This window comes from Pseudophryne corroboree, chromosome 1, assembly GCF_028390025.1.
Source record: "Pseudophryne corroboree isolate aPseCor3 chromosome 1, aPseCor3.hap2, whole genome shotgun sequence".
NCBI classification, from domain to species: Eukaryota; Metazoa; Chordata; class Amphibia; order Anura; family Myobatrachidae; genus Pseudophryne; species Pseudophryne corroboree.
The window spans coordinates 54,762,827-54,780,607 of NC_086444.1; the positions used below are offsets into that span (position 1 = coordinate 54,762,827).

The 17,781-nt window shown below is 46.0% G+C and overlaps 1 long non-coding RNA gene across 1 annotated transcript in view; it reads right to left on the reverse strand.

Moving 5' to 3' along the window:
* The window catches only part of LOC134904534 (uncharacterized), a 107,172-nt gene that overhangs the window by 72,396 nt on the left and 16,995 nt on the right, over window positions 1-17,781 (reverse strand). Inside the window, exon 2 of the long non-coding RNA XR_010175759.1 lies at window positions 15,501-15,546. This is a non-coding gene — a long non-coding RNA (uncharacterized LOC134904534). The remainder of the gene's footprint in view (window positions 1-15,500; window positions 15,547-17,781) is intronic.

Here is a 17,781-nt window from a genome sequence, read left to right on the forward strand (position 1 = left end):
CTGATTCCTCCCACAGCGAATAGGTAGGCTACAGCCCCCCGCCGCAATCTGACAGTGTGGTGGCTCACCGCTGTAGATGTAAAGAACAGTCCGCTTCCAGGGCTCCTGGGCAGTGCGGTGATGACAGGTACGGCGGTCAGATGCGGACAAAGTCCCAGCAAGGGAGAAGGGGGGGAACCCACACCACGGCTGGAGCTGGTAACTGAGGATGATAGTGACGGTGCTGGATCAGCGCTGCGGCTGTGTAGATGCAGTAGTCAGGGCTTACGATGATGCGGTTAACGTCCCTTATCCTTAACGCGTTTCTCCGACATAGGGCAAGTCGGTTTCATCAGAAGGTAATTTTGAGGCTGCAGAGTTGCACTATTTAAGGTGATTGGTAGCCTATCAGCATTTTGCCACACCTTAATTACAATGAAAATAACATGTGCATATCAGGTGTATATAATCATTGCGGTTTCAGACATCTTTATACATACAAAGAAAAAAGGAAGAGAACCATAATGGTTCTATTATTTAAAAAACTTATAACAGACTTATCAAATCTGATTAAATACATAAAATATTTAATAAGTAATATAATAGTATTCTATTAGAGTGATATGGCATCACGGAGAAAACCAATTTTATGGAACCTAAATACATATAGAATATATCTTCCAGCATAATCGCTGTAACGTTAATCAGTGTGGCACACCACACTAATGCCTAGGACGGAAAATACTATCAAATGACAGAGACCCCGAGTTCGAGTCCCCATCCACACATAACTATAAATTAGTGATAAATACATACATATAGAATCATATATACTACACAAAAAATCCCAACTTTTTTAGGGACATAATTAACCATAAATGATAAGTATAAATTTTAGATAGTACAGAAAAGGGTAGTGCGGTGGAATTCTCTAGCATGTTTCTTATACTATCACCCCAATATAATTGATTTATATTAGCATATTTATAGGGGATATTAAGGATATTGCCCAAGTATAATGAGGGTTACATATTGGCCCACATTCCGAGTTGATCGCTCGCAAGGCGAATTTAGCAGAGTTGCTCACGCTAAGCCTACGCCTACTGGGAGTGTATCTTAGCTTCTTAAAATTGCGACCGATGTATTCGCAATATTGCGATTACAAACTACTTAGCAGTTTCAGAGTAGCTTCAGACTTACTTGGCATCTGCGTTCAGTTCAGTGCTTGTCGTTCCTGGTTTGACGTCATAAACACACCCAGCGTTCGCCCAGACACTCCCCCGTTTCTCCGGCCACTCCTGCGTTTTTTCCGGAAACGGTAGCGTTTTTATCCACACGCCCCGAAAACGCCGTGTTTCCGCCCAGTAACACCCATTTCCTGTCAATCACACTACGTTCGCCAGAGCGAAGAAAAAGCCGTGAGTAAAAATACTATCTTCATTGTAAAATTACTTGGCGCAGTCGCAGTGCGAATATTGCGCATGCGTACTAAGCGGAATTTCACTGCGATGCGAAGAAAATTACCGAGCGAACGACTCGGAATGAGGGCCATAGATCATTCAGATGGACAATTACAATACGTATATGTACTTATAACTAGAATGGATTAATGAAGTCCTGAAAATGGGTCATCAACACTCCAATAACACCAATAATAACCAAATTAAGATATATATGGCTATACATTAAAGAAAATTGAAATGCAATGTTGCCAAACATAGTCTAAATATTATGTCTGGACCAACATAATACGGCAAACACTCCATTACAAGACAGAGATGAATGGATAATCCTGCCTAAATATTGTTCATCTCTATACAATCATTGAGACCCCTGGGGAATAAAGTACCTAAAGTGTAGATCCAGAAAGCCTCACGTTTACATAATAAATTAAATCTATCCCCTCCTCTAGTAGTAGGCTTAATGTGTTCTACACCCTGCACCTTTATACATTTAATATCCCCATCATGTTCCTGTAACACATGCCTCACAAGGCTGTGTTGGCTGGTACCCCTCCGTATGTTGCCCCTATGCTCTAAAAATCGTATGTGTAGCATACGTGTGGTGCGACCCACATATTGTACACCACACATGCAACTAATGACATATACAACATAACTGGTACGGCAATCGATCACACTACATAAATCAAATTGGGTCCGAAATGTCGATGAATATATCTTAGTAGTCTTATCCATAATATATTCACATGTAGTGCATTTGCTTCTATTACATTTATAGCACCCCTTTGGTTTTATCATGTTTCTTAACCCAGTACCTCTGTTAGGTTCCACATTTATCTCCGTTGAAGAGAAATGAATAGGAGCTAAGAAGGTTTGTAAGTTTGACGCTTTTTTAAAAATGATACACGGTTCATCATCTAATACGGTGGACAAAATCCTATCAGTTTTTAAAATAGGATAATTTTTACGAATAATATTTTTAAGTTCTCTGGAGCATGTATTAAATTTGGTGACAAACCTAGGTTGATGTATATTAAAGGAGGGGGCCTTTATATCTCTCCGAACCAATAGGGAGTCCCTATCTTTGTGGCGTGCTTCCACTAATGCTTCCTCGATTATGTTCCCAGGATAACCTTGATCTTTAAACGATGTAGTTAATTCAGATGCTTGTATCTCAAATTGTTCAATGTACGAACAATTGCGTCGGATTCTATAGTATTGACTTTTCGGAATATTATTTAGCCATGGACGAAAGTGGCAACTTCCATAGTTCAAAAAATTATTAATGTCAACTTCTTTACGGTACGTTGAAGTGACCACTTGCTGATTACAGATAGAGATATCGATAGCTAGAAAATTAATGCGTGATTCATGAGTGGTGCTCGTAAAGTGTAAACCAAAATTATTAGAATTAAGGTGCTCTAAAAAAGATACAGTGGAAAGAAAATCCCCATCCCAAATGAAGAACAGGTCGTCAATGTAGCGACCATAGAGGACCAGGTTCGCCCCGAATGGGCCTCCCCAAATGAGGGATTCCTCAAGGCGGCCCATGTAGAGATTGGCAAAACTCGGGGCGAACCTGGCACCCATCGCCACACCGAGGACCTGTAAATAAAAGTGATCATCAAACGTAAAATAATTGTGAGATAAAATAAATTGAATAGCATCAATGATAAAAATGCGGAGTGAATCATCAACAGACTCATCTTGTTCCAAATAGAATTTTGTAGCTCATATCCCTTGATCATGAGGTATATTGCTATAAAGGGATTCCACATCACACGTCATGAGCCTATAGTCTTTTTTCCACTCCACATTTTTAATCAAATTCAAAAAATGTGTGGTGTCTCTAATATATGATTTAAGTGCAGTGACGTGTGGCTGTAAAAAGAAATCAACAAATGACGACAAATTAGAAGTGAGGGACCCTACACCAGAAATAATAGGACGACAAGGGGGTGCTTGGAGGGACTTGTGTATCTTAGGGAGGTGATAATACGTGGGGATAACGGGATGTTTATTAAATAAAAAAGCATATTCAGTTTTGGAGATTGTACCAGCTTTGACAGCCCTATCCAAAAGGGATTTACATTCCAACTGAAAGGCTTTTGTGGGATCAGTCTTTAACTGTGTGTAAAATAAAGTGTTAGTTAATTGTCTATACGCTTCCTTCAAATAATCAACCCGATCCTGTACTATGGTCCCACCCCCCTTATCGGCTGCCTTTATAATAATATTTTTATCTCTCATAAGGCTATTGAGGGCGGCTCTCTCTCTAGGATGTAAATTGTCCCTTTTATGGTTTTTGGATTTCGATACAGCACATAAGGCTTGGAAATCATTTAATGTAAGGTTGTAAAAAGCTTCAATATTACCACTCATGTGTTGTGTGGGATAAAATTCTGATCTATTTTTAAACAGAGTCTCCTTCTTTTGAGATCTATTAATATCATACACCTTGGAGATTGATTGATTGATCTACTGGCCCACTTTCTTTCTCTAATTCTAATAATATATTGAGACCCACTGTATCCGTGGAGTCCAGAACAATAGGGACACCCGACTCATGTCGTTTCTTAAGATTTTTCTGAGTAAAATAACGTTTTCTACACAGGTCCCTGGTAAACCTATTTAGTTCTACAAAGAGCCCAAATAATTCAGGGCTCTGTGATGGAACAAATTTTAGGCCTTTCGCTATTATGGCCTTCTCGCTCTCAGTAAGTATTCGTGATGACAAATTGAATAAGCCTTTATGTCTTAAGCGTTTCTTGCATTCTTGGATGCGTTTCCTTCGGCCTCCTCTGTTTCCTCTAACTCGAACTCCTTTCTTTTTGGTGTATCCTGTTGTAATGCTCTGTACCTGTTCTTGTTCTTCCAAATGGGATATAGTTCCTGATCTAAAAAAGTATCCTTATCGGTTCGTTTGGTATTTGGTTGTATCTTAGGCCTAGCACCTTGTTGATTAGTAGGGGATATACTTCTATCGTGATTAGATGGAGCAGAGCCACCCAATTCTTTTTTATTAGTCATATCTCTGACTGCCTGGTAGAATTTGGGATGATTTCTCTCATTCTTCCTAGTCATTTCAGGGCCCCTAGGACTCCTAGTAAAGTGAGTGAAATTTCTAGAATCCCGATATCTATTCCCCGATCTCGACCTATTGGGATACTCTCCAGATGCAGAACGATTGGGTCTCTGAGATCTATTGTAGGTTCTAACCTGACCCCGTTTATAATCAAATTGGTCTCGCTGAAATTTTTTATTTTTGATTGCAATTAATGACTGTTCATATTCTTCAATCCTACAATTAACTGTATAGTCCAAATCTCTATAATCTGACCTCACATCGAATGGTTTAAGTAATTTCTGGATCTTACTGTAAGAGAGACTGGTTTCAATGATTAAATACTGTATACTCTGCACAGTTCTCTGCAATATTATGGTAAATAAGCAATAATAAAAAAAATAAGATTTTACTCACCGGTAAATCTATTTCTCCTAGTCCGTAGTGGATGCTGGGCACTCCGTAAGGACCATGGGGATAGCGGCTCCGCAGGAGACTGGGCACAACTAAAGAAAGCTTTAGGACTACCTGGTGTGCACTGGCTCCTCCCCCTATGACCCTCCTCCAGACCTCAGTTAGGATACTGTGCCCGGAAGAGCTGACACAATAAGGAAGGATTTTGAATCCCGGGTAAGACTCATACCAGCCACACCAATCACACCGTATAACTCGTGATACTATACCCAGTTAACAGTATGAATAATAACTGAGCCTCTCAACAGATGGCTCAACAATAACCCTTTAGTTAAACAATAACTATCTACAAGTATTGCAGACAATCCGCACTTGGGACGGGCGCCCAGCATCCACTACGGACTACGAGAAATAGATTTACCGGTGAGTAAAATCTTATTTTCTCTGACGTCCTAGTGGATGCTGGGAACTCCGTAAGGACCATGGGGATTATACCAAAGCTCCCAAACGGGCGGGAGAGTGCGGATGACTCTGCAGCACCGAATGAGCAAACTCAAGGTCCTCCTCAGCCAGGGTATCAAACTTGTATACTTTTGCAAAAATGTTTGAACCCGACCAAGTAACAGCTCGTAGAGATGAGCGGGTTCGGTTTCTCTGAATCCGAACCCGCCAGAACTTCATGTTTTTTTTCACGGGTCCGAGCGACTCGGATCTTCCCGCCTTGCTCGGTTAACCCGAGCGCGCCCGAACGTCATCATGACGCTGTCGGATTCTCGCGAGGCTCGGATTCTATCGCGAGACTCGGATTCTATATAAGGAGCCGCGCGTCGCCGCCATTTTCACACGTGCATTGAGATTGATAGGGAGAGGACGTGGCTGGCGTCCTCTCCGTTTAGAATTAGAATAGATTAGAGAGACACTTGATTTACTAATTTTGGGGAGCATTAGGAGTACTCAGTAGTGTACAGTGCAGAGTTTTGCTGATAGTGACCAGTGACCACCACTTTTATTTATAATCCGTTCTCTGCCTGAAAAAAGCGATACACAGCACACAGTGACTCAGTCACATACCATATCTGTGTGCACTGCTCAGGCTCAGGCCAGTGTGCTGCATCATCTATTATCTATATATAATATTATATATATCTGTCTGACTGCTCAGCTCACACAGCTTATAATTGTGGGGGAGACTGGGGAGCACTACTGCAGTGCCAGTTATAGGTTATAGCAGGAGCCAGGAGTACATAATATAATCCGTTCTCTGCCTGAAAAAAGCGATACACAGCACACAGTGACTCAGTCACATACCATATCTGTGTGCACTGCTCAGGCTCAGGCCAGTGTGCTGCATCATCTATTATCTATATATAATATTATATATATCTGTCTGACTGCTCAGCTCACACAGCTTATAATTGTGGGGGAGACTGGGGAGCACTACTGCAGTGCCAGTTATAGGTTATAGCAGGAGCCAGGAGTACATAATATATTATATAGTGAGTGACCACCAGACACACAGTGCAGTTTATTTAATATATCCGTTCTCTGCCTGAAAAAAGCGATACAAACAGTGACTCAGTCAGTCACATACCATATCTGTGTGCACTGCTCAGGCTCAGGCCAGTGTGCTGCATCATCTATATATATTATATATCTGTCTGACTGCTCAGCTCACACAGCTTATAATTGTGGGGGAGACTGGGGAGCACTACTGCAGTGCCAGTTATAGGTTATAGCAGGAGCCAGGAGTACATAATATTATATTAAAATTAAACAGTGCACACTTTTGCTGCAGGAGTGCCACTGCCAGTGTGACTAGTGACCAGTGACCTGACCACCAGTATATATAATATTAGTAGTATACTATCTCTTTATCAACCAGTCTATATTAGCAGCAGACACAGTACAGTGCGGTAGTTCACGGCTGTGGCTACCTCTGTGTCGGCACTCGGCAGCCCGTCCATAATTGTATATACCACCTAACCGTGGTTTTTTTTTCTTTCTTTATACATACATACTAGTTACGAGTATACTATCTCTTTATCAACCAGTCTATATATTAGCAGCAGACACAGTACAGTGCGGTAGTTCACGGCTGTGGCTACCTCTGTGTCGGCACTCGGCAGCCCGTCCATAATTGTATATACCACCTAACCGTGGTTTTTTTTTCTTTCTTTATACATACATACTAGTTACGAGTATACTATCTCTTTATCAACCAGTCTATATATTAGCAGCAGACAGAGTGTTTAGTGCCGCCGCTCACCTTGTCAGCAATCGGCGTACGAGGTTACATCCAGAAAATGTGGAGAAGATGATGTTCATTAAAATGAATTATAATCAATTCCTCCGCGGAGACATTGACCAGCAGCAATTGCCTCCACAAAGTACACAGGGAGCTGAGATGGTGGATTCCAGTGGGGACGAATTGATAATCTGTGAGGAGGGGGATGTACACGGTGATATATCGGAGGGTGAAGATGAGGTGGACATCTTGCCTCTGTAGAGCCAGTTTGTGCAAGGAGAGATTAATTGCTTCTTTTTTGGGGGGGGTCCAAACCAACCCGTCATATCAGTCACAGTCGTGTGGCAGACCCTGTCACTGAAATGATGGGTTGGTTAAAGTGTGCATGTCCTGTTTTGTTTATACAACATAAGGGTGGGTGGGAGGGCCCAAGGACAATTCCATCTTGCACCTCTTTTTTCTTTTCTTTTTCTTTGCATCATGTGCTGATTGGGGAGGGTTTTTTGGAAGGGACATCCTGCGTGACACTGCAGTGCCACTCCTAGATGGGCCCGGTGTTTGTGTCGGCCACTAGGGTCGCTAATCTTACTCACACAGTCAGCTACCTCATTGCGCCTCTTTTTTTCTTTGCGTCATGTGCTGTTTGGGGAGGGTTTTTTGGAAGGGACATCCTGCGTGACACTGCAGTGCCACTCCTAGATGGGCCCGGTGTTTGTGTCGGCCACTAGGGTCGCTAATCTTACTCACACAGCTACCTCATTGCGCCTCTTTTTTTCTTTGCGTCATGTGCTGTTTGGGGAGGGTTTTTTGGAAGGGCCATCCTGCGTGACACTGCAGTGCCACTCCTAGATGGGCCCGGTGTTTGTGTCGGCCACTAGGGTCGCTAATCTTACTCACACAGCTACCTCATTGCGCCTCTTTTTTTCTTTGCGTCATGTGCTGTTTGGGGAGGTTTTTTTTGAAGGGACATCCTGCGTGACACTGCAGTGCCACTCCTAGATGGGCCCGGTGTTTGTGTCGGCCACTAGGGTCGCTAATCTTACTCACACAGCTACCTCATTGCGCCTCTTTTTTTCTTTGCGTCATGTGCTGTTTGGGGAGGGTTTTTTGGAAGGGACATCCTGCGTGACACTGCAGTGCCACTCCTAGATGGGCCCAGTGTTTGTGTCGGCCACTAGGGTCGCTTATCTTACTCACACAGCGACCTCGGTGCAAATTTTAGGACTAAAAATAATATTGTGAGGTGTGAGGTATTCAGAATAGACTGAAAATGAGTGTAAATTATGGTTTTTGAGGTTAATAATACTTTGGGATCAAAATGACCCCCAAATTCTATGATTTAAGCTGTTTTTTAGTGTTTTTGGAAAAAAACACCCGAATCCAAAACACACCCGAATCCGACAAAAAAAATTTGGTGAGGTTTTGCCAAAACGCGTTCGAACCCAAAACACGGCCGCGGAACCGAACCCAAAACCAAAACACAAAACCCGAAAAATTTCAGGCGCTCATCTCTAACAGCTCGGCAAAGTTGTAAAGCCGAGACCCCTCGGGCATCCGCCCAAGAAGAGCCCCTTTCCTCGTGGAATGGGCTTTTACAGATTTAGGGTGCGGCAGTCCAGCCGCAGAATGTGCAAGTTGAATCGTGCTACAGATCCAGCGAGCAATAGTCTGCTTAGAAGCAGGAGCACCCAGCGTGTTGGGTGCATACAGGATAAATAGCGAGTCAGTTTTCCTGACTCCAGCCGTCCTGGAAACATATATTTGCCAGGCCCTGACTACGTCCAGTAACTTGGAGTCCTCCAAGTCCCACGTAGCCGCAGGCACCACAATAGGTTGGTTCACATGAAAAGCTGATACCACCTTAGGAAGGAATTGGGAACGAGTCCTCAATTCCGCCCTATCCATATGAAAATCAGATAAGGGCTTTTGCATGACAAAACTGCCAATTCTGATACACGCTTGGCCAAGGCAAACAGCATGACCACTTTCCACGTGAGGTATTTTAGCTCTACGGATTTAAGTGGCTCAACCCAATGCGGCTTCAGGAAATCCAACACCACGTTGAGATCCCACGGTGCCACTAGAGGCACAAACGGGGGCTGAATATGCAGCACTCCCTTAACCAAAGTCTGAACTTCAGGCAGTGAAGCCAGTTCTTTTTGGAAGAAAATGTACAGAGCCGAAATCTGGACCTTAACGTAACCCAATTTTAGGCCCGTAGTCACTCTTGACTGTAGGAAGTGCAGAAATCGACCCAGTTGAATTTCCTCCGTTGGGGCCTTCCTGGCCTCACACCAAGCAACATATTTTTGCCATATGTGGTGATAATATTTTGCAATCACATCTTTCCTAGCCTTAATCAGCGTAGGAATGACTTCCTCCGGAATGCCTTTTCCTTTAGGATCCGGTGTTCAACCGCCATGCCGTCCAACACAGCCGTGGTAAGTCTTGGAACAGGCAGGGCCCCTGCTGTAGCAGGTCCTGTCTGAGCGGCAGAGGCCATGGGTCCTCTGAGATCATTTCTTGAAGTTCCGGGTACCAAGCTCTTCTTGGCCAATCCGGAACCACGAGTATAGTTCTTACTCCTCTCCTTCTTAGTATTCTCAATACCCTGGGTATGAGAGGCAAAGGAAGGAACACATACACCTACTGGTACACCCACGGTGTTACCAGAGCGTCTAGAGCTATCGCCTGAAGGTCCCTTGACCTGGCGCAATATCTTTTTAGCTTTTTGTTGAGGCGGGACGCCATCATGTCCACCTGTGGCCTTTCCCAATGGTGTACAATCATTTTGAAGACTTCTGGATGAAGTCCCCACTCTCCCGGGTGGAGGTCGTGCCTGCTGAGAAAGTCTGCTTCCCAGTTGTCCACTCCGGGAATGAACACTGCTGACAGTGCTAATACATGATTTTCCGCCCATCGGAAAATCCTTGTGGCTTCTGCCATCACCATCCTGCTTCTTGTGCCGCCCTGCTGGTTTACATGGGCGACCGCCGTGATGTTGTCTGACTGGATCAGCACCGGCTGGTGTTGAAGCAGGGGTCTAGCCTGACTTAGGGCATTGTGAATGGCCCTTAGTCCCAGAATATTTATGTGTAGGGAAGTCTCCTGACTTGACCATAGTCCTTGGAAGTTTCTTCCCTGTGTGACTGCCCCCCCAGCCTCGAAGGCTGGCATCTGTGGTAACCAGGACCCAGTCCTGTATGCCGAATCTGCGGCCCTCTATAAGATGAGCACTCTGCAGCCACCACAACAGCGACACCCTGGCCCATGGATACAGGGTTATCAGCCGATGCATCTGAAGATGCGACCCGGACCACTTGTCCAACAGATCCCACTGGAAGATCCTTGCATGGAACCTACCCAATGGAATTTCTTCGTAAGAAGTTACCATCTTTCCCAGGACTCGCGTGCATTGATGCACCGACACCTGTATTTGTATTAGGAGGTCTCTGACTAGAGATGACAACTCCTTGGCCTTCTCCTCCGGGAGAAACCCTTTTTCCTGTTCTGTGTCCAGAACCATACCCAGGAACAGTAGACGCGTCGTAGGAACCAGCTGCGACTTTGGACTATTCAGAATCCAGCCGTGCTGTTGTAGCACTTCCCGAGATAGTGCTACTCCGACAAACAACTGCTCCCTGGACCTCGCCTTTATAAGGAGATCGTCCAAGTACGGGATAAGTATAACTCCCTTTTTTTTTTTAATTGAGTAACATCATTTCGGCCATTACCTAGGTAAATACCCTCGGTGCCGGGGACAGACCAACGGCAACGTCTGGAATTGGTAATGACAGTCCTGTACCACAATTTTGAGGTACTCCTGGTGAGGAGGGTAAATGGGGACATGCAGGTAAGCATCCTTGATGTCCAGTGATACCATGTAATCCCCTTCGTCCAGGCTTGCAATAACCGCCCTGAGCGATTCCATTTTGAACTTGAACCTTCGTATATAAGTGTTCAAGGATTTCAATTTTAGAATGGGTCTCACCGAACCGTCTGGTTTCGGTACCACAACATTGTGGAATAGTAACCCCGGCCTTGTTGAAGGAGGGGTACCGTGATTATCACCTGCTGGAAGTACAGCTTGTGAATTGCCGCCAGTACTACCTCTCCACGAGGGCAGCAAGCAAGGCTGATTTGAGGTAACGGCGAGGGGGAGTCGCCCCGAAACTCCAGCTTGTATCCCTGTGATACTACTTGCAGAACCCAGGGATCCACCTGTGAGCGAGCCCACTGGTCGCTGAAGTTCCCGAGACGCACCCCCACCGCACCTGGCTCCACATGTGGAGCCCCAGCGTCATGCGGTGGACTCAGAGGAAGCGGGGGAAGATTTTTGATCCTGGGAACTGGCTGTCTGGTGCAGCTTTTTCCCTCTTCCCTTGTCTCTGTGCAGAAAGGAAGCGCCTTTAACCCGCTTGCTGTTCTGAAGCCGAAAGGACTGTACCTTATAATACGGTGCTTTCTTAGGCTGTGAGGAAAACTTGAGGTAAATTTTTTCCTTCCCAGCTGTTGCTGTGGATACGAGGTCCCAGAGACCATCCCCAAACAATACCTCACCCTTCATGTGCCTTCTAAAGTCAGCATCGCCTGTCCACTGCCGGGTTCCTAATACCCTCCTGGCAGAATGGACATTGCAATAATTCTGGATGCCAGCCGGCAAATATCCCTCTGTGCATCCCTCATATATAAGACGACATCTTTAATATGCTCTATGGTTAGCAAATAGTATCCCTGTCCTGACAGGGTAATAGACCACACTGCAGCAGCACTATCCATGCTGAGGCAATTGTAGGTCTCAGTATAGTACCTGAGTGTGTATATACAGACTTCAGGATTGCCTCCTGCTTTTTATCAGCAGGTTCCTTCAAAGTGGCCGTATTCTAAGACGGCAGTGCCACCTTTTTTGACAAACGTGTGAGCGCCTTATCCACCCTAGGGGATATCTCCCAACGTGACCTATCCTCCGGCGGAAAAAGGTACGCCATCAGTAACTTTTTAGAAATTACCAGTTTCTTATCGGGGGAACCCACGCTTCTTCACACACTTCATTCACTCATCTGATGGGGGAACAAAACACTGTCTGCTTTTTCTCCCCAAACATAAAACCCCTTTTTTGTGGTACCTGGGTTAATGTCAGAAATGTGTAACACATTTTTCATTGCCGAGATCATGCAACGGATGTTCCTAGTGGATTGTGTATATGTCTCAACCTCGTCGACACTGGAGTCAGACTCCGTGTCGACATCTGTGTCTGCCATCTGAGGTAGCGGGCGTTTTTGAGCCCCTGATGGCCTTTGAGACGCCTGGGCAGGCGCGGGCTGAGAAGCCGGCTGTCCCACAGCTGTTACGTCATCCAGCCTTTTATGTAAGGAGTTGACACTGTCGGTTAATACCTTCCACCTATCCATCCACTCTGGTGTCGGCCCCACAGGGGGCGACATCACATTTATCGGCATCTGCTCCGCCTCCACATAAGCCTCCTCATCAACCATGTCGACACAGCCGTACCGACACACCGCACACACACAGGGAATGGTCTGACTGAGGACATGACCCCACAAAGTCCTTTGGGGAGACAGAGAGAGAGTATGCCAGCACACACCAGAGCGCTATATAATGCAGGGATTTACAGTCACTACCCACAGTGATTTTTCCCTTATAGCTGCTATAATACACAGATTTGCGCCTAAATTTAGTGCCCCCCCTCTCTTTTTAACCCTTTGAGCTTGAAAACTACAGGGCAGAGCCTGGGGAGCTGTCTTCCAGCTGCACTGTGAAGAGAAAATGGCGCCAGTGTGCTGAGGGAGATAGCCCCGCCCCTTTTTCGGCGGACTTTCTCCCGGTTTTTATGGATCTCTGGCAGGGGTATTTTTCACATATATAGCCTCTAGGACTATATATTGTGATTAATTTGCCAGCCAAGGTGTTAATATTGCTGCTCAGGGCGCCCCCCCCCAGCGCCCTGCACCCATCAGTGACCGGAGTGTGAGGTGTGCATGAGGAGCAATGGCGCACAGCTGCAGTGCTGTGCGCTACCTTGTTGAAGACCGAAGTCTTCTGCCGCCGATTTTCAGGACCATCTTCGTGCTTCTGGCTCTGTAAGGGGGACGGCGGCGCGGCTCCGGGACCGAACGATCGAGGTCGGGTCCTGTGTTCGATCCCTCTGGAGCTAATGGTGTCCAGTAGCCTAAGAAGCCCAAACTATCTCCAGTCAGGTAGGTTCGCTTCTTCTCCCCTTAGTCCCTCGTAGCAGTGAGTCTGTTGCCAGCAGATCTCACTGAAAATAAAAAACCTAAAATATACTTTCTTTTCTAGGAGCTCAGGAGAGCCCCTAGTGTGCATCCAGCTCAGCCGGGCACAGGATTCTAACTGAGGTCTGGAGGAGGGTCATAGGGGGAGGAGCCAGTGCACACCAGGTAGTCCTAAAGCTTTCTTTAGTTGTGCCCAGTCTCCTGCGGAGCCGCTATCCCCATGGTCCTTACGGAGTGCCCAGCATCCACTAGGACGTCAGAGAAAATGAGAATGCTGCCTATAAATTCACTATGAACCAGTGACATCACTGACAGAAGTCTCACTGCGTGATGCCACTAGGATCCAATGACATCACTGTCAGACTTCTGCCTCAGTGATGTCACCAGTCCCTAGAGAATAAAGGTCAGTCAAATAAAATGGCTATACAAGTTAAGGTCCAAATCTCTTCTCCTCCCATCCCTCATGAGCAGACTCTGCAAACTTAAATTATAACTGAGGGGCCAATTCAGACCTGATCACTAGCAAGCAATTTTTGCACTGCTGTGATCACATAGTCGCCACCTACAGGGGGAGTGTATTTTAGCTGTGCAAGTGTGCGATCGCATGTGTAGCAGAGCTGTACAAACAGATTTTGTGCAGCCCAGGACTTACTCAGCTGCTGCGATCACATCAGCCTGTCTGGGACCGGAATTGACGTCAGATACCCGCCCTGCAAACGCTTGGGCACGCCTGCGTTTTTCCATACACTCCCTGAAAATAGTCAGTTGCCACCCACAAACGCCCTCTTCCTATCAATCTCCTTGTGATCGCCCGTGCAAACGGATCTGTCGCACAAACCCATCGCTGAGCGGCGATCCGCTTTGTACCCGTGCAACGCGCCTGCACATTGTGGTGCATACGCATGCGCAGTTTGGACCTAATCGCCCTCTGTGTGAAAATTCACAGCAGAGATCAGGTCTGAATTACCCCCTGAGGGTGGAGAAGTCCAACCTCTTATCTCTCTAGCAATACACCGCCCAATTAATGTGAGTTAGGGCCATAGGCCTATTAGGGGGTGCACCATCGGAGGGGTGTGTCTAGCACCACCTTTTGGGCGTGTCTAGCACCATTTATTGACAGTCAACGCGATATAAAATATCCACCCTTGTACCAATCCTAATAAAGCAGATACATTGTCAGATGTTGTGGTGTGTACCAAACAAACACCCCTGATGGCACTCACTGCAATTACACTGCTCCTCCTCAGCCTGGTCTGGCTCCCCCTCTCTTTCCCCTGCAAGCTGCAGCAGCTTACTTACAAGTCAGTCACTCACTGACACTGACAGTCGCAGACTAGTACTGCTGCTGCTGCTGGAAAAACGAGTGACGTGTCAATGCGGCTGCCAACTGCCTGCCAGTATTGAATTTGTCTTCCTAAGAGGAACGCTGGCTGCATGCTGATCCTCATCAGTGGCTGGCGTTGACATAGCATAGAAAGAGAGAGGTGGGCATGTGGCGGGGGGGGGGGGGGGCGTGCGAGCAGCATGACGTAATCACATCACGCTGTTTTTGTACATGGAGGTGGAGTCGGGAGTTTGAAAGCCGGTGGCAGTGGCACCCTTGATTAACCCAGGCGTCCGGTCAGTAATGCAGTCCTGACAGGGTGCAGCGCAGAGGGGACAGTAATCAGCCTGCTCGGCAATTGCTGCATCAGGCTTGTGAGATCGGGGTGCCAGACATTAGGGGGTGCCTGTGCGCACCAGGCACCCCGCTTGCGCACACCTATGGTTAGGGCACATTGACTCTATTACATGTGGTCATTTGTGTGTATGAAGCTTTGTATTATTTTGCTTGCAATTCACCTACAAATAGTCTTTACTGCCAAACACTTGGTACTCAGATTACATAATGCCACATAAATTACTCACTTAAGAAAAAATCACTCGGTCATCTGAAGCTTAGAATAAAAATCAATACCTTACATTTCCAAACACAAACTACATCCATACCCTGGCCTGCTGAGAAATTTTCTGAAGTTAGGGACCAGCTTAACATTTACATTACAAACCAACGATAGAACTTAAAAGGTCCACCAACTTACCGTAATAAATAGTACCCCAGTAGTCCCCATATAACGTTCATAGCCCCTACAAAAGAATAATAATAATAATACTTTATTGTCATCAATAGTTCAATGAACAATCAACGAAACTAAAAAGCAAGCATATACAGAGACCATAAGAACAGAACGAAGAGAGCACTCCTAAACCCAAGACATTCCCAATTGTCAATTTATCTCAGTCCTATCTGGTTTAACATGTTTATTGCTTTTGGGAAAAAACTACCCCTTAACCGGTTTGTCCGACAAAGAATAGAACGGTAACGCCTATTAGATGGCAACACAGTCACCTTATAAAAAACAAATAGCCCCCATAAATGGCTACATTACATGAATAGCCCCCCTACCACATTGCATTTATGTCCACATTACATTAATACCCACCACTATACTTACCTTCGCTCTAGAAGGCAGCATTACCTGTTTTGAGGGATGGAAAGGAACTGGCTCAAATATATAGCAGGGACAGGGCAGTTGAGGGCCTGGCTGGGCCCAGGTACTTTTCAGGGGGAGTGGCCTAATCACAGGAGGTGTGGTCATGCATCCTAAGAAAAAAATACTGAAAAAAATTGTATTTGTTTTTAAGCACTTCCATGGCCATACTGCAGCCCAGCACACAGTAGCATTTGCCGGGCTGAGGAGAAGACCCTCAGCTGCTGCTGCCAGGTAATGGGGAGGGAGTCTGGGCCCCTCCATCAGACCTGGGCCCGGGTAATTTGTACCAGCCCCCCCCCCCCCCTCTCGGTTCCACTGGACGGGGAGAAGTAGTGGGATGGGAGTTGAAAGTGAGATCCAGGGATAGAGGGGACAGTAGGACCAGCCACAGTCAGGATGACTGGACCTGCCTGGCTCTGTACCCTGTTTGTCAGCCTTGGCATTCTACCCTAGGATGACAATCACTGGGCTGAGCCAATAAGGGACAGAGACCACATTACAGCTGTGGATACATGTGTGCCCAGAGGTCAATGATCGGATACCTGAGCCGATGACTTATTGCCCTGTGTGCACTACACGCCCTGCACCTGTTTAAGTTGGAGAGTGCTACTGCACATACTACATGCTTAAAGTTCCATTAGAGAGGCTTCAAGCCCCTAACCAAGATGGCTGCTGACCCTACTGCTGTGCTTGCGTGGAGCCATCTTGTCACTGTGTTAGCGCGCCACTGTGGGAGATCTGCATCTACCACTTAGCTCCAGAGAGACCCTGAGATTTCTGCATCTTCAATAGTTAGACGCTGCCATTACAGCTTGAGAGGCTGCTACCGATTGCATCTTGCTCCAGTGCTGAAATACAGTCACCGACTGGTAAACTGTATGATCCGCTCAAGCTCTGTTCCATGCAACAAGTCTGTGTATGTGTATAACTGTGAGTGCAGCTGTACAGTCACATTGCTGCTAAATAAACCACCCCACCGGTTAAGTACTGGGCTGTTTGTTGTCCCAGAGCTTCCGCTAGTATGTAGCTACACTCTGCCATACCGCCTCCACCTGTACACACATATTCCAACAGCACCTGTAAAGGATGGCTACTACTCTTACACGCCAGAGTTCACCTTCAAATTTTCTCATTATACTCTTACACTCAGTTTATATAATAATCTGCTTACGCAAGCCCAGAGACGGACATTCACAGTGGGTGAATTGGATGCCCTCTCCCCACCAAGAGCTGTCACTGCCACAATGGAGATGGGTGGATGCAGTGTCGGACTGGGGCATGTAGGGCCCACCGGGGGAATGCAGTGGTAGGGGCCCATGTTAGGGGTGTGGCCAGTCTGCACCTCATTGGTTTGACTAATCATTAGAAAGTGCAACGTCTGGGCCCCTTCATAAATATATACAGTAAATTCAGCTGCTGCATGCATGATAATGTACCAGATTAATAACAGCAATGCACTGTAGAAAATACATCATAGTCCAGTATAAGGTAACATATGTATAATGTATAATTCAAGTGCATAGTCTGTAACTTGATCCTTAGAGCAGGAGGTGGGGCCCACCGGTGGTTTCACCTGTACCCCAGTGGGCCAGTCCAAGCCTAGGTGGAGAGAAAAGGTATAGGGAATATATACTAGTGATGAGCGGGTTCGGTTTTACTCGGTTTTACTCGGTTCTCAAAACAGAACCTTATGGGCTATCCAAAACACGTGACATCCGTGAGCCAATAAGATGATGTTTTGAGAACCGAGTAAAACCGAGTAAAACCGAACCCGCTCATCACTAATATATACTCCTGTACATCGGGCGCTAGAGTTGTTAAGAATTTA